This window comes from Triticum dicoccoides, chromosome 2B (genome assembly GCF_002162155.2).
Source record: "Triticum dicoccoides isolate Atlit2015 ecotype Zavitan chromosome 2B, WEW_v2.0, whole genome shotgun sequence".
In the NCBI taxonomy this organism is placed as follows: domain Eukaryota; kingdom Viridiplantae; phylum Streptophyta; class Magnoliopsida; order Poales; family Poaceae; genus Triticum; species Triticum dicoccoides.
Genome location: NC_041383.1, coordinates 62991084 through 63007471, shown reverse-complemented (window position 1 = coordinate 63007471; position 16388 = coordinate 62991084). Strand labels below are relative to the sequence as shown.

The window sequence follows — 16388 nt, the reverse complement described above, 5'->3', positions numbered from 1 at the left end:
CATCAATACCCGAACCTGAAACCCGACCTACCCGCGAAAATACTACGCAAGGTATTGAGCCATGCAGCTTGGACTCATATCAGCCCAAACATCTGTAGCGTCCGAGCCCCCAACCTGAAATCCACTCGACGCACGCCAGCCTCACTAGGTCTCGCACACCACACGGGCACCACTCCCTCGATCCCATCTTGCACACCACACGGGCACCGCTGTTGAACCATCTACCATTGTTTTTTGTTCAAATTTGCTCAAGCTATGCTGCTGAAATGTGCTTGTTTTGCTGCTGAAATGTTATTCTTTGTGGCCACTATGTTTGTTTAAATATTTTGATTTTCTCGTGGGTTCCCCGAAACCCGATGGGTTTAGGGTACGGGTGAAAAACTAGCCCCGCACATGGTGATGGGGACGGGGACGGGTTTACGATTTTCTTGTGGGGATGGGGTTGGGAAGGCAAAACCCGATGGGTTTTGTCCCCGTTGCCATCTGGAGTCCTCTCTGCCTAGAACTGGTTCTCGCGACGACGTCCTCCGGGTGGCGACGGCGCCACTCTGCCATGGCTTGCTCGTCCTCCTCGGCGATGAGGAAGCGGCGCTGCTGCCGTACGTGGTCCGCACGGTCCTGGTCGGTGATGAGACGTGGCGGAGGGCGACGCGTCGTGCCTGCTCGCGCGTGAAGACGTCGGGGAAGTTCATCTGCGATCGGGGCCTGTCCAAGTGCCACACCGCCGCGTCGTACGCGTGGGCCACCTCGTGCGCGCTCTGGAATGAGTCGAGGCCGAGCCGGACATCGCCGGACCGGATCTCGGTGGAGTACCAGCCATTGGGGTGCTCGCGGACGCCGCGGTAGCCCGAAAAACCCCGGCGGCGCGGCGGTATGGTGGCGCGATGGTGGCGAGAAAAGCGGCGAAGCGGCGAGAAAAAGCGGCGAGGTGGCGAGGAGGAGGGCGCGTGGCGATGTGCTTTGCACGTGGCGAGCGCGGGATTTTATAGGCGCGCGCAAAGCAGTGCGTCAAATCTACCGCGCCGCGTGCTGCTTTCTCCCGCGCGCGCGCGCTAAGCTTCCGCGCGCGGTAAGTCCCCCCGCCGCTGGAGCGCGCGAAACCGGCCGGTGTGCGCTAAAACATAATTTTACCGCGCGGGTGCGCCTTTTGCCGCGCCTGTTGGAGATGCTCTTATGTCTCTCATCTACCGAGACCTAGGCTAGCTGAAGGGGAGAGCGAGATGGGCCGGCCCAGGCTCGCGGAAGGCAACTGCCTGTTTTTTCCTCCTTTTTTCACGTATTGTGTTTTTTTATTTATACTTCCAAATATTCTAAATAAATAGATATTACAAAAACACTTTGCATAAAACATTGACAAAACGTTGACCAAGTATTTAAAGAATGTATAGAGAAAATGTTTCTCATGTATATGAAAAATGTATACAAAAAATATAAAATTAATTTTTTTAATCTAAACATTTAGAAAAATGTTAAACAAGTATTTGAAAAAGGTTAATCAATCATTTCCAAATGTTAATTTTTTATAGAATTTTTTTGACCATTATTCAAAAAATGTAGAACTTGTATTTGCAAAATGTTAAATGTGCATAGACAAAGTTGGCCATGTATTCAAAAAATGTTAAACATTTATTTTAAAAATATTAAATGTGTGTAGACAAAAAAGTTTACCATGTTTTCACAACATGTTACAATTTTATTTTTAAAATGTTAAATGTGTATAGATAAAATGTTGACCATGTATTCACAAAATATTAAACTTGTTTATGATTTTATTATACATGTGTATAGAAAAAAATGTTGATCATGTATTAGGAAAATGTTAAAATTTTATTCCAAAATTATTAAATGTGTATAGATAAAATGTTGAACATGTATTAAAAACATATTGAACTGCTAATTAAAAATAACGGATTAGTAGAAAATGTTAAATGTGTATACAAAATTGTTGACCACGTATTAAAATATGTTAAACATGTAATCTGGTATATGAAACATGTCAAGCAAATTTTGGAAAAATGATAGACATGTATTATAAAAATGTTGGTGTTTTCCTTATTTGTTCTGACTTTCAAATAATATACCTGTTTTAAAATTTTTGTTCATTCTTTCCTTTGTTTATTTCTTTGTTTTATGAAAAAAAATCAGGAATTAATTTTTTTGTCAGAACAATCGATTGTTTTTTGTGATTTCGGTAAATGTTATCATTTTCGAAAAAAATCATAAAACTCAGCAAAGGTTCATATTTTTGGATAATTTTCAGGAATTTTCGACAAGGTTCCAAATTTGTTTATAAATTTAAAAAGTTTTCACATTTAAAAAATATTTGGTACTTTCAGAAAAGGTTCCTGTTTTTGAAAAATTATTTTGATTTTTATAAAATGTTCCTCCTTTGTTGTATAAATCATAGATTTGAAAATTGTATGTGTTTTTAAAAATTGTTAAAACATTGTATGGAAATTTTGAAAAAATTTCAAGAGTGCTCGCATCTGCCAAGGAATTTGGTTCTTTAAAGTTCGCGTACATCCGGCCGTAGACACACCTGCGGTTAGGAGTTCTATTCCTATTGGATGCACCCCATTTTTTGGAAATTCACACTTAAATCTGGGGAGAGAAGTACATATTACAACCTCAAACTATCACCAAAGTCTAATATACAACCCCGAACTGCAAAACCATCTAAGAATCAACTCTGGATTCTCAAAACCAGTCAAAATGCAACCCCGTGACTGGTTTTAGCAACTATTCCCGGTTTTGACCATGTTGGTCATCCAGTCAGCAGCCACGTCAGCCAAACTGGTAAAGCCAACTAGAAAAACAGGAAAACCAGTCCCGCCACCATGTCGCCCCTCTTCTGAAGAAAAGTAGGGCTCCCCCCTTCCGATTTCCATTAAAGGAAACCAATAGTACGAGCTACAAACATGACCCAAAACCAAAAGCAAGCCTCCAAATGTTTCACCCCCTACTCTTAGACAACAGCAGAGGGGAGTAAACATATATATTGCAAGTTTTACAAATTATTTGCGACATGAACAGGAGCAGGAACAGGAACCAAAACAAGGCACTCAGGGCCACCTAATCCACTACCACTACTACTAGAGAAGAGGCACGCCGTCTTCCATAGCCAGCTTCAGGCGAGAACTCCGGATCCTCACCCTCCTAGCGTGGCATAGTGTACCTCCACTCTTGCGAAGTTTTATACACTCACTTGCTACATTTTCTAACAGCCTTGTTCCTAGCTCCAAAACCTTTGTGTTTTGCTCCTTTCTCTGCGAAATAGACCAAGACGTTATACAATAGATCATAAGTTTAATCATTGTACATTTTGTTATAGAAATAATCCCATATTCCTACAATTCCAAATAGTCCAAAACATTGCAGCCACCCCAATCAGGACTAATTTCTTGTCCACCTGTCTAAAGGTTTTGATCCATCTCCCAAAAGCAATCTTCAATCTTCCAAAGGTACATTTAAGTGTTGGAAATATGCCCTAGAGGCAATAATATTTGTATTATTATATTTTCATATTCATAATTATAGAGTTTATATTCTATGCTATAACTGCTATGATCCTGGAATATGTGATTCAGTGGAAAACTCATATGCACGTGTGGAATGATAAAAAGTTAAATAAAGGGATCTTAGACTTGCCTCTAGGACTAGATAAAGTGTTGTTGGTGATCATGTTTTCTGGATCTTAGGATGTCGTTAAGTGTAATGATAGTCCTAAAACAACATTGAGATTATGACGTTAGAAGAACGATCATATTGAATCTACCCTATCTTGTCTGTTATGAATTGAGTTAATACCGTCTATAATCAAAGAGCAATCAATTGGGGCTAACATTATCCATATGGGACATTAATTGTGAAGATTTTTTTCATTTATTACATATCTCAAATATTATTGGGTCATTAGTACTCCAATATTTTGGTAATAATACTAGGAGGTGGTATAGTTATTGTATCCTATCTACTATAAGGGTGACCAATCAACTAGGGTCAACATTATCCATACGAGACAATAATTTTGAAGATCTTTCCATTTATTACATAAGTCAAATATTTCGGGGCATTAGTACTTCAAGATTTTCGTAATAAAAACTAAGAGGCGGTCAATTAATACAATGACATATTTTATTCAAGCAATGCAATTTATTGCTCTTATTGAATGACAACCATTCATTTCATGATAGTTTCCTAACATTATAAATATGATGGTAGACACATCAACAATTGAACATTTCATATTTCCATCATGAAAGAAAATCCATCTATTATTGTGACCATTCTCTTAGCATATCTTATTCTGGCCATCGGTGGAAAAGAAGTAAAGTGTATCAGATGAGAAGAAAATACTAGTGGGGTCCCATTGAATCAAAAAGTCAATAAGACTATTCTGGTATGTATGAATTCATCTTAGTATGTATATCTATAATCAGTTTTTCAACTATGAAGTTGAGGAGATGCCGAAATAGGTTGATGGAGGAGATGTTTATGACTGCATCGATGTGAATCTACAACCAGCCTTGAGCCATCCACTACTAAAAGACCACAAAATCCAGGCAAGTTTTAATAATCAATATATTATAACATTCATGTACCACCTAAGTAAAATGTAGGTATTCATGTCTCAATCCATACATGAACGATATGTTATTTGAAGTAAACAGTGGCAGATTAGTAGCTAATATATATAATCATGCTAGAAATTATTTGAACTTTAGTTTTTATTCTAATACTTCATAAATAAGCTTTCACTACACATATAGCATTCTAAAATTTCTCTTTGTGTTATCTTTATTTCACAGAAGAGAAATATAAAACACTTGGTATGATCATCAAGCAAGGCAAACTACAAACATGCATATTTTTTTATCATATTTTGTCCTAAAAGTAGATATGATTAAACTTTCCCAATTACAGATGGAACCAAGCTCTTTCCCGCTGAGTATTTCTACCAAATCTCCATCGATGGAAGTCATCCCACAAGCCCAATTGGCCTTGATTGAGTGCCCTACAGGAACAATTCCAATATTGCGCAACAACAGAAGGGTCCACATGCCAGTAGAAACTATTGATAAAGTGATTACCAATGAAGAACATGAGCTGAGTTTTAAATATAATTTTTGAGTGATTCGTTTATATTGGTAGATTATAACAATATAAACTTTTCATTGGAGATGTTAAATGCACAACAATTTATTGCCTTGCAAACAACATGTCAAAGCAATAATTACCTAATAGCCGTCTAGGATTTTATCGCATTAAATTCATCCTTTAGATGAAATATATGGTCAAAGGTAGTCAAATAAGAAAATGGAAATAACTAATTGTGTGAATATTTTTATACTTGACATATTTGTTGCCATTGTAGTAGATGAAAATTTTCTCTAAATGTTTGGTCTATATTGACCTTAAATGCACCATTAAGTGATGTCCAGCAAAATTTTGTTGCGATATGATGTCAATCTTTCTTGTTTAATAAGCATTAGTATTTTCATTGTAAACAAGTCAATATCTTGTTTCGGCTTGCAGGTTGCAGGAGTAGAGTATTTTGATGTGCTATATGGAACGCGGGCTAAAATAAATATCTATAATCCTATGGTGAAGAATAATACTAAGGATCTAAGTGCATCGTGGATACAAATTAATAAGATAATAAAAGCAGGTGTTGCAGATGGGATAGGGGCTGGTTCTTGGGTATATCCAAGCTACAGTGGTGACAAGTTTGCTAGGTTTCATGTTGCTTGGGTAATCCATAACTATTTCTCTGGATACACATTCTTCAATTTAATATGAATAACTTATAATGATATAGCTTTTATTGACGTTGGAACACATTTATGTAAAGGTTGATGGCTTAAAGACTTGCCCTGATCATGATTGTGGGACTTTCGTGCAAGTTAGCTCAAGTGTTGGTATAGGAGGAAAACTTAAACCAGTTTCTGTCTATAAAGGACCACAATACATGATAGATGTTACTATTTTCAAGGTATTCTCATGTAAATATTTTTTAATTCTTCTATTTTGTTTTGTCATATGAAATACATGAATTATATTTTGATGAAAACTTGAAGACATTGGCTAAACCAAACTTATAGGTGTCAAAACATTAGATAACACAATCTTACTAAGAACCTTTGATCATAGAAAAATATTTTAGCATAGAGGGGAGACTCCCAAATATATCTCTAATATTATGTTCTTGTTAATATGGAATGCAATTAAAAGGATAGCTTCACCTCGCCACAAACAATTGATCGATTGTTATTCATTTCAACTGTGTTGAAGCATTTACCATGAATCCTGATTTATTTTAGGATCCAATGACTAGACATTGGTGGGTGGCTTATGGTCCACAAAACATACATATTGGATACTGGCCAAGGGAAATTTTCCATTTCATGAAGGATGAATGTAATTATGCATTATGGGGTGGATATGTTCAAGGTCCGACGGCGTCATCAGACTCTCCACAAATGGGTAGTGGCCATTTTGCTTCCGAAGGACTTGGAAAAGCAGCATTTGTAAGAAATATCGAAATTTTAAATAAGGAAAACAAGTATGTTATTCCAGATGACAGGAAATTTGGGTATGTCGCCACCAATTTATCCAAATATACTGCGAATAGTTATGTTGATGGACATAGCCACTTTGGTGTGCATACTTACTATGGTGGACATGGTGGTTTTGTTTGAATATATATGTAATATTATTAATAAAGTTTCCATAATCTAATTAATTTGTACTTGGACAAATTATTTGGTGATTTCATCATGTTAGAATGTATTTATACATGTTAGAATGTATTTATAGTGGTGGATAAGTTGAGTCATCCAACATTTTAGGTTAGTTTTGATTTCCTCAGATATACACCATGGTTTTAGTGCTTCTTTTGATCAGAAAAGTGTTATCTTTGATGCCGAATAAGAATAGGAGAGAGAAACCTATTAATTGCACTATGTGTGAACTTCACTTCCAGTACTGCAGGATGCTGCTAACACGAAACTACGATCAGAGACCCTTCGAGAAACTGTGTGCGATGCCATAATCACAAACGGTGGTGTATGAAAACCGTCAGAAATGTATAAAACATTTGCGATGACGGATGCATCAAACACGGTTCAGGTTTTAGTTGCGTGTGCGATGAAGGGCATACTGTTCAGTTCAATTAACTGTTTTCGACAAGGAGGAACAAAAGAAACGGGCAGCCAGATGAAGGTGTGTGCGATATACAACATACGTTTCACTCGGATGAACTATTTGTGATTAGGCAACACAAAAGAAACAAGCAGCCAGATGAAGGCATGTGCGATACATAGCATACGGTTCACTCGAATGAACTGTTTGTGATTAGGCAACACAAAAGAAACGGGAAGCCGGAAGAAGGTGTGTGCGATATACAACATACGGTTCACTCGGATGAACTGTTTGTGATTAGGCAACACAAAAGAAACGGTCAGCCAGATCAAGGTGTGTGCGATATACGCATGTGGTTCACTCGGCCCTTGTCGTCAGTGTGTGACCTCTGTGGCAACCGTTCGCTCCCCAGGCGCCTCTTCATGTACCGTGGCAACCGTCCACCGCCTCTTTGCCTTTCATTCCATCTCAACTGCTGTCGCACGCTCTTCCTCCCTCCATTTACCTTCACCCTTCCTTCTGCCATTGTTCGATCATCTTATCCATGGAGGGAACAAGCCGGAAACGACCCCGTTATTCTTTCCCCGATCTGAATGATGACGTGGTGGAGGAACTCATTGATCGGTGCGACGTCATCACCTCGGCTAGCATGGCAGGTTCGTTCAAGACCATTCTCGACTCAACTAATAACATCATTACAAGGAACCCAAGGGTCCAAGAGCGGTTTGATCTCCCCTATCTTCTTCGTCGTGACCCTGCTGACTGGCGCAGGGACGAGGGAAGCCTCGCCTTGTGCAAGTTGATGTCGCTTGATAATGATACGTATGATGTTAAGATGTCATCGCTTGAGGGCAAGTCTTAGGCCGGCGCAAATGGAGATTGGGTTGTTTATATTGGGTCCAACTGTGAGTGGGAACTTGTGAATGTGTACATTCATCACCGGGTTCCACTTCCAAAAATCTCATACTGCTGCCCAGAGGTTGATTACACCGGTATTCTACGTGAGTTCAAATATGATCATGGTGACTATTGTCTATGGAAGATAGCAATTTGTCGAGTTCCCAACCGCTCTTGGGATTACACAAACTATGAAGTTGTTGCTATCTTCGACAAGCTTGTTGCCATCCTTACTTCCACGCCTCGATGGATATTGCTCAAAAATCAATTTCTGTACACGGATGAGTACTGTGATGCAATTCAATACGAGGGTCTTGTGTTCGCTGCCACCACTCGTGGCACTGTTTTTGCATGGAATCCTGATGCTTTCGGTACGTTTGTCTTCCATCGCAATTATAATTGTTTCATCCACATGCATGCGGGTTAGCTAGTTTCCCTTTACTAATTAATTAACCTTCTTGTGTTTCCAAGGTCCTGTGAACATTCCACCACCTATACTTGAAAAATTTTATAACCAAGGGGGAGATGAGGATGCTGATGATCACGAGCATGAGGACGAGCAGGACCCATATACTCAGTGGCACCTGACAACTTTTTCTGATGGATCACCTCTTCTTGTCTGTATACAGGGCACTGCTGATGTTACTAAGGAAGTAGGTGTTGTCTCGCATGGTCGCACTCTCCGGACCTATTCCAACATCCGTTGCAGGGTATTCGGGATGGATACTAGTGTACTAGTGCCAGCACCTTCTCCATGGTTCGGTATTGAAAGTCTTGGAGGAAACTAGCTCTTCCTTGGACAAAACTATCCAATGATGGTGGAAGGCGATCCAGCTGTTGTTGACACAACATTAGTACCATTGATGAGAAGCAACTGCATCTATACCTCGGACATTGCTATGCTTTCCTACCGTCCCCATATGGGTCTTGACATAGGCCACTTCAGCCTGGGTGATCAGTCATGTGTTGGTCCAGAGATTGACAGTAGCTGGCCCTTCCCAGAGAATCACTTCTGGTTCAAAGCAAGCGTGTCCAACGCCGACGAGTGGTTGAGCTGAAGTTCATTTCATTGATTTGTTATTTGTTGTGTAGAAAAACATTATTTTACTAGAATGTTTTGTTGGAAATGATCTATAATCCAACGTGTATCCTCGTTGTCGTTGTGGGTTGTTGACTTGTTGTATGTAATCAATGGTACATTTTCCTATGCGTCCATCAACTCACGCCTGCTAGTGGTGTCCATATGAACAGTGCTAGTGATTTTAGTTGCAAAAATTAGATAGTGCTAGTGATTTTTAGCTGCATATTTTGACAAATCGCAGTGTTACAAGGTTGACAAATGGCAATGTTACTAGATAAATAAACGTCAATCCTTCCAGTTTGACAAATGGCAACATACCCAAAATGAAAGATATGCAAATCTTACCCAATTGTTTGTACGCGATTGCACACGGGTCATGCAAAACAACCATTTGCGTTGAAGGGATGCAGAAATCCTGCTCGGCACATTTTCCCTTGGCTTCCTGGGCAAGTTGTCGGTTTGCATACGAGTGTTCTAACTAAAACGTTTGCGATGAGTGTTTTATATGTAAAAACCATTGACGTTTTTTTCAAAAGAAAATCATTTGATAAGTCTGTACATCAAGAGAGAAAAACGCAAGTTCGTTCAAACCATATCTTTCATTCAGTCACATTGCGAATTTATATTAATATGATCGAGAATTCGAGATAAAGTATTAAACCCCAAAAAAACTATTTCTGACGGTGGCGGAGGCGGCATGCCGCGCTGTTGTTGTCGTTGTCGTCCTCCAGGATGCTGTTGTTGAAGTCTTCAAGGCAGCACAAAATGTTCTTCACTTGTAAATCAAATATCATGTCGTCGCGCGATCGACGAGCGGGGCGCGGGAGGACGGCAACTGGAGCCGCTGAGAGGTAGCGGTCGACGGAAGCGTCCCATGCCGCTGAGGGGGGGGCGCGTGCACGGGCACGGGCACGGGCACGGCGGGTGCAGCCAAACGCACGGGGGCCAGCGCCACGGTGGGTGTAGGGGCGCGCACGGGCACGGGCGCTGGCGCTGGCATGTACACGAGCTCGGGCGGGTCCGCGAAGACCTCACTGACGCTCGTGACTTCCAGCTCCGCGATAGTGCTCGGTGACCAGTCTGTCAATGCTACGGGGCTGGTCGCTGGCGTAGGCACGGGGATGGGAGCTGGGACGGGAGCGGGGGCAGCAACCACCGCGGCTAGCTCGTTCTGGGCCATGTACATGAGGCCCCATTCCTCCTTATTTTCTATCTCCTCCGGCTCGGAGTCAACTTCACCAAACTTGAAGACTAGTGGCAGATGATCGTTTTGCGCCATGGCGTTAATGAAGATCTACGAGAGGGAGGGGAATGGGAGACGAACAGTAAGGCCACCCGTATTAAACAGCGGCTCGAGCGCCATTAATGAAGAGGAAGGTGGGCGGCCATGGAAGTCAAAGGGCTTTCTTCCCAGTGAGCCTGCGTAGCGTACAGCTCGCACGCTTCTTGGTGAGCCTGTGCATTCGAGGACAGCTTGCATGCCTCTCGGTCAGCCTATGCACCGGACTGCGCTCGCACACCTCCCGTTCAGTCAAGGTCAAGCACCTGTCCGCACGACACCTCCTACAGCCATTAAAACCAAGACACGTGGCATCACGTGAATGGTTATCAGAATGCACATGGTTTGAATTCTACAAACGTTGAGATATTAAAGTGGCAGCTATTTTTTTCAAAATGCCTTTGTTGGCTTTCATTATTCGAGTGCGCCTTCTCTCAAAATGGACACGAAAAATGCCACAGCATGTCGGGTGCCATTCCACTATAGCATGCCAAGTTTTATGAATTTTAGACGAGTTTTGGATTTACTAGAATTTAAAAACCAAGCATCTCAATGTTTTGCTAGCAATCAACGGTACCCTGGTGTTTGAAATTCATTCCCATTTCTTGCATGGGACCTAAGCATGCACCCAAGGACATAGATTTGATTTTTCAACCAATTTATATGCACTGGAGCATGGCATGTAGTTCAAATTTGAATTATCCACATAAATGCATTGAAAACTCAGTTAATGCATAAAAATGTCCAAACGAACACCGAAAAATCCCAAAAATTGACATAACACTCTTGTTCTTCTATCTTGACACGAGAATTTTTTTGAAAGCAATAAGAGGCAATGGATATCGTTTCGTCCCCAATGGTGGGACGTTCCGTACCGAAACCATCATGCTTGTTGTGGGAAGCATATACCCGAACCTGCCCCGAATGGGACAATTTTTTAGCACGACATATTGATGCTGCTCCCTTATAGCATCCCAAGTTTCATGAATTTCAAACGAGTTTTGGATTTACTAGAATTTAAAAACCAGGCATCTCAACGTTTTGCCGACAATCAACAGCACCCTGGTGTTTGAATTTCATTCTCATCTCATGCAGCGTTGAGCGCGTCCGCGAGGCGAACGCGCAGAAGCTCCGCAAGGAGGTTGAGTCCATCTCGTTCCGGGATGGCGAGGCGGTTGACGAGTTCTCCATGCGCATCTCAGGGCTCGCTGGTTCCCTCCGCTCGCTCGGGGACACACTTGAAGAGGTAAAAGTTGTTCGCAAGTTCCTGCGTGTAGTTCCTCCCAAGTACTCTCAGGTGGCCATCGCCATCGAGACCATGCTCGACGTCACGACCATGTCGGTGGATGAGCTCACCGGCCGGTTGCGCGTCGTCGAGGATCGCCTGGAGGAGGACAACAACGACGGCGGCTCGGGTGGCCGCCTTCTTCTCACTGAAGAGGAGTGGTACGCCCGTCTGAAGGACAAGGAGCAGGGCGGCAGCTCCTCCGGTGGGAACGGCGGACGTGGCCGTGGCTGCGGCCGCGGCCGTGGCCGTGGTGGCGGACGCAATGTCAATGAGCGCGATAAGGCACCGAAGCGCAACGGCAAGTGCCACAACTGCGGCACATGGGGGCTCTGCACCCGCGAGTGCTACTAGCCGCGCCAGGAGCAGCATGAAGGCGGTGAGGAGGCCCACCTCGCCCAAGGAGAAGACGACCAGCCAGCAATCTTGCTGGCTTAGGTGTGCGACGAGGTCGTGCATGTCGCGGCGCCGGAGGAGAACAGCGGGCGTGGTGACGCCCCAACAGGCGCGGTGTTGGCGCCGAGCGGCGGTGGTGGACACAGTCCGGGCGCGACTGAGCTGGTGAACCTCAACAAGGAGCGCGTCGTGCCACTGGACGCGGGCACCGGAGTGTGGTACTTCGACACCGGCGCGAGCAACCACATGACCGGTGACAAGGAGCTGTTCGCCACACTCGACGAATCGATCAAGGGCACGGTCAAGTTCGGGGATGGATCGCTCGTTAGCATTTGCGAGCGCGGCACGATCGTCATCGAGTGTCGCCAGAAGGGTCACCGTGCGCTCATGGATGTGTATCTGATCCTGAGGTTGTGCAGCAACATCATAAGCCTCGGCCAGTGGGTGTGCATCCAACTTGCTTGCTCACAAAGACCTAGGGCATTTGAGGAAGCCTATCGTAGGAATATACAAGCCAAGTTCTATAATGAAAAATTCCCACTAGTATATGAAAGTGACAACATATGAGACTCGCTATATGAAAAACATGGAGCTACTTTGAAGCACAATATATGAGACTCGCTATATGAAGGACATGGTGCTACTTTGAAGCACAAGTGTGGAAAAAGAGATAGTAACATTGCCCCTTTATTTACTTTCTTCCCTTTTTTCTTTTCTTTTCTTTTTAGGCCTTTCTTTTTTCCTTTTTTGGCCTTTCCTTTTTTTCTTTTTCTTTTTTTTTCTTTTTGGGGACAATGCTCTAATAATGATGATCATCACACTTTTATTGATTTACAACACATGAATTACAACTCAAAACTAGAACAAGATATGACTCTATATGAATGCCTCCCGCGGTGTACCGGGATGGTGCAATGAATCAAGAGTGACATGTATGAAAAATTATGCATGGTGGATTTTCCACAAATACGATGTCAACTACATGATCATGCAATGGCAACATGACAAAAGTAGTGCGTTTCATGATGATAAACGGAATGGTGGAAAGTTGCATGGCAATATATCTCGGAATGGTCATGGAAATACCATAATAGGTAGGTATGGTGGCTTTTTTGAGGAAGATATAAGGAGGTTTATGTGTGATAGAGCGTATCATATCACGGGGTTTGGATGCACCAGCGAAGTTTGCACCAACTCTCAAGGTGAGAAAGGGCAATGCATGGTACCCAAGAGGCTAGCAATGATGGAAAGGTAAAAGTGCGTATAATCCATGGACTCAACATTAGTCGACAGAACACATATACTTATTGCAAAAGTTCTATTAGCCCTCGAAGCAAAGTACTACTACGCATGCTCCTAGGGGAGAGGTTGGTAGGAGTTAACCATTGCGCGCCCCCGACCTCCACTCAAGGGAAGGCAATCAAAAGAGCACCCTATGCAATAAATTTGTTACACAACTTTCACCATATGTGCATGCTACGGGACTTGCCAACTTCAACACAAGCATTCTTTAAATTCATAATCACCCAACTAGCATGACTTTAATATCACTACCTCCATATCTCAAAACAATTATCAAGTACCAAGTTGATCATAGCATCCAATTCACTTCCTATGATAGTTTTTATTATACCCAACTTGGATGCCTACCATTCTAGGACCAATTTTATAACCATAGCAAATACCATGCTGTTCTTCAAGACTCTCAAAATAATATAAGTGAAGCATGAGAGACTAGCAATTTCTACAAAATTAAGCCACCATCATGCTCTAAAAGATGTAAGTGAAGCACTAAAGCAAAAATTATCTAGCTCAAAAGATATAAGTGAAGCACATAGAGTATTCTAATAAATTATAATCAAGTGGCCTTCTCCCAAAAGGTGTGTACAGCAAGAATGATTTTGGAAAACTAAAAAGGAAATACTAATATCATACACGACGCTCCAAGTAAAACACATATCATGTGGCGAATAAAAATATAGCTCCATGTAAAGTTACCGATGAACAAAGATAAAAGAGGGGATGCCTTCCGGGGCATCCCCAAGCTTAGGCTCTTGGTTGTCCTTGAATATTAACTTGGGGTGACTTGGGAATCCCTAAGCTTAGGCTCTTACCACTCCTTATTCCATAGTCCATCGAATCTTCACCCAAAACTTGAAAACTTCACAACACAAAACTCAACAGAAAACTCGTAAGCTCCGTTAGTATAAGAAAATAAAACCACCACTTAGGCACTGTAATGAACTCATTCTAAATTCATATTGATGTAATATCTACTGTATTCCAACTTCTTGATGGTTCATACCCTCCGATACTACTCATAGATTCATCAAAATAAGCAAACAACATAATGAAAACAGAATCTGTCAAAAACATAACAGTCTGTAGTAATCTGTATGAAACGTATAATTCTGGAACTCCAAAAATCCTACCAAATTAGGAAGTCCTAAGCAATTGGCGTAACAATCCATAGCAAAAATAATAAGATCATAATCACGTTTTTGTGAATTAAAAAAACTAATTTACTGGGTGCAAAAGTTTCTGATTCTCAGCAGGATCAACACAACTATCACCGTAAGCTATCCTAAAGGTCTCACTTGGCACTTTATTGAAACAAAATATATAAAACATGATTACTAAAGTAGCATAATAATGTGAACACACAAAGACAGTAAGGATAAATATTGGGTTGTCTCCCAACAGTGCTTTTCTTTAATGCCTTTCTAGCTAGGCATGATGATTTCAATGATGCTCGCATAAAATATAAGAATTGAAACATAAAGAGAGCATCATGTAGAATATTACTAACACATTTAAGTCTAACCCACTTCCTATGCATAGGATTTTGTGAGGAAACAACTTATGGGAACAATAATCAACTAGCATAGGAAGGCTAAACAAGCATAACTTCAAGATTTAAGCACATAGAGAGGAAACTTGATATTATTGCAATTCCTACAAGCATATGTTCCTCCCTCATAATAATTTTCAGTAGCATAATGAATAAATTCAACAATATAACCAGCACATAAATCATTCTTTTCATGATGCACAAGCATAAAAATTATATTACTCTCCACATAAGCAAAAAATTTCTCATGAATAATAGTGGGAGCAAAATCAACAAGATAATTATCATGTGAGGCATAATCCAATTGAAAACTAAAATCATGATGACAAGATTCATGGTTATCATTATTCTTAATAGCATACAAGTCATCACAATAATCATCATAGATAGCAACTTTGTTCTCATAATCAATTGGAACCTGTTCCGAAATAGTGGATTCATCACTATATAAAGTCATGACCTCTCCAAATCCACTTTCATAATTATCACAATAATAATCAACATCCTCCAAAATAGTGGGATCATTACTTCCTAAAGTTGATACTATTCCAAACCCACTTTCATCAATATAATCATCATAAATAGGAGGCATGCTTTCATCATAATAAATATTCTCATCATAACTTGGGGAACTAAACATATCATCTTCATCAAACATAGCTTCCCCAAGCTTGTGGCTTTGCATATCATTAGCATCATGGATATTCAAGGAATTCATACTAATAACATTGCAATCATGCTCATCATACAAAGATCTAGTACCAAACATTCTAATGCATTCTTCGTCTAGCACTTGAGCACAATTTTCCTTTCCATCATACTCACGAAAGATATTAAAAAGATGAAGCATATGTAAGAACACAAATCCATTTTTTGTAGTTTTTCTTTTATAAACTAAACTAGTGATAAAACAAGAAACAAAAAGATTCGATTGCAAGATCTAAAGATATACCTTCAAGCACTCACGTCCCCGGCAACGGCGCCAGAAAAGAGTTTAGTTCACGGGGTGTGAGTGTTGCTTACCTAGCCTCCACGGCAACGGCGCCAGAAAAGAGCTTGATGTCTACTACACAACCTTCTTCTTGTAGACGTTATTGGGCTTGCAAGTGCACAGGTTTGTAGGACAGTAGCAAATTTCCCTCAAGTGGATGACCTAAGGTTTATCAATCCGTGGGAGGCGTAGGATGAAGATGGTCTCTCTCAAACAACCCTGCAACCAAATAAAAAAAAGTCCCTTATGTCCCCAACACACCCAATACAATGGCAAATTGTATAGGTGCACTAGTTCGGAGAATAGATGGTGATACAAGTGCAATATGGATGGTAGATATGAGTATTTGTAATCTGAAAATATAAAAACAGCAAGGTAACAAGTGGTAAAAGTGAGCGTAAACGATATTGCAATGATAGGAAACAAGGCATAGGGTTCATACTTTCACTAGTGCAAGTTCTCTCAACA

General features: G+C 41.2%; 1 pseudogene; it reads left to right on the top strand.

Moving 5' to 3' along the window:
- Positions 1 to 4255: 4255 nt before the first annotated feature.
- Positions 4256 to 6698, top strand: LOC119360467 (annotated as a pseudogene).
- The last annotated feature ends 9690 nt before the right edge of the window (positions 6699 to 16388 follow it).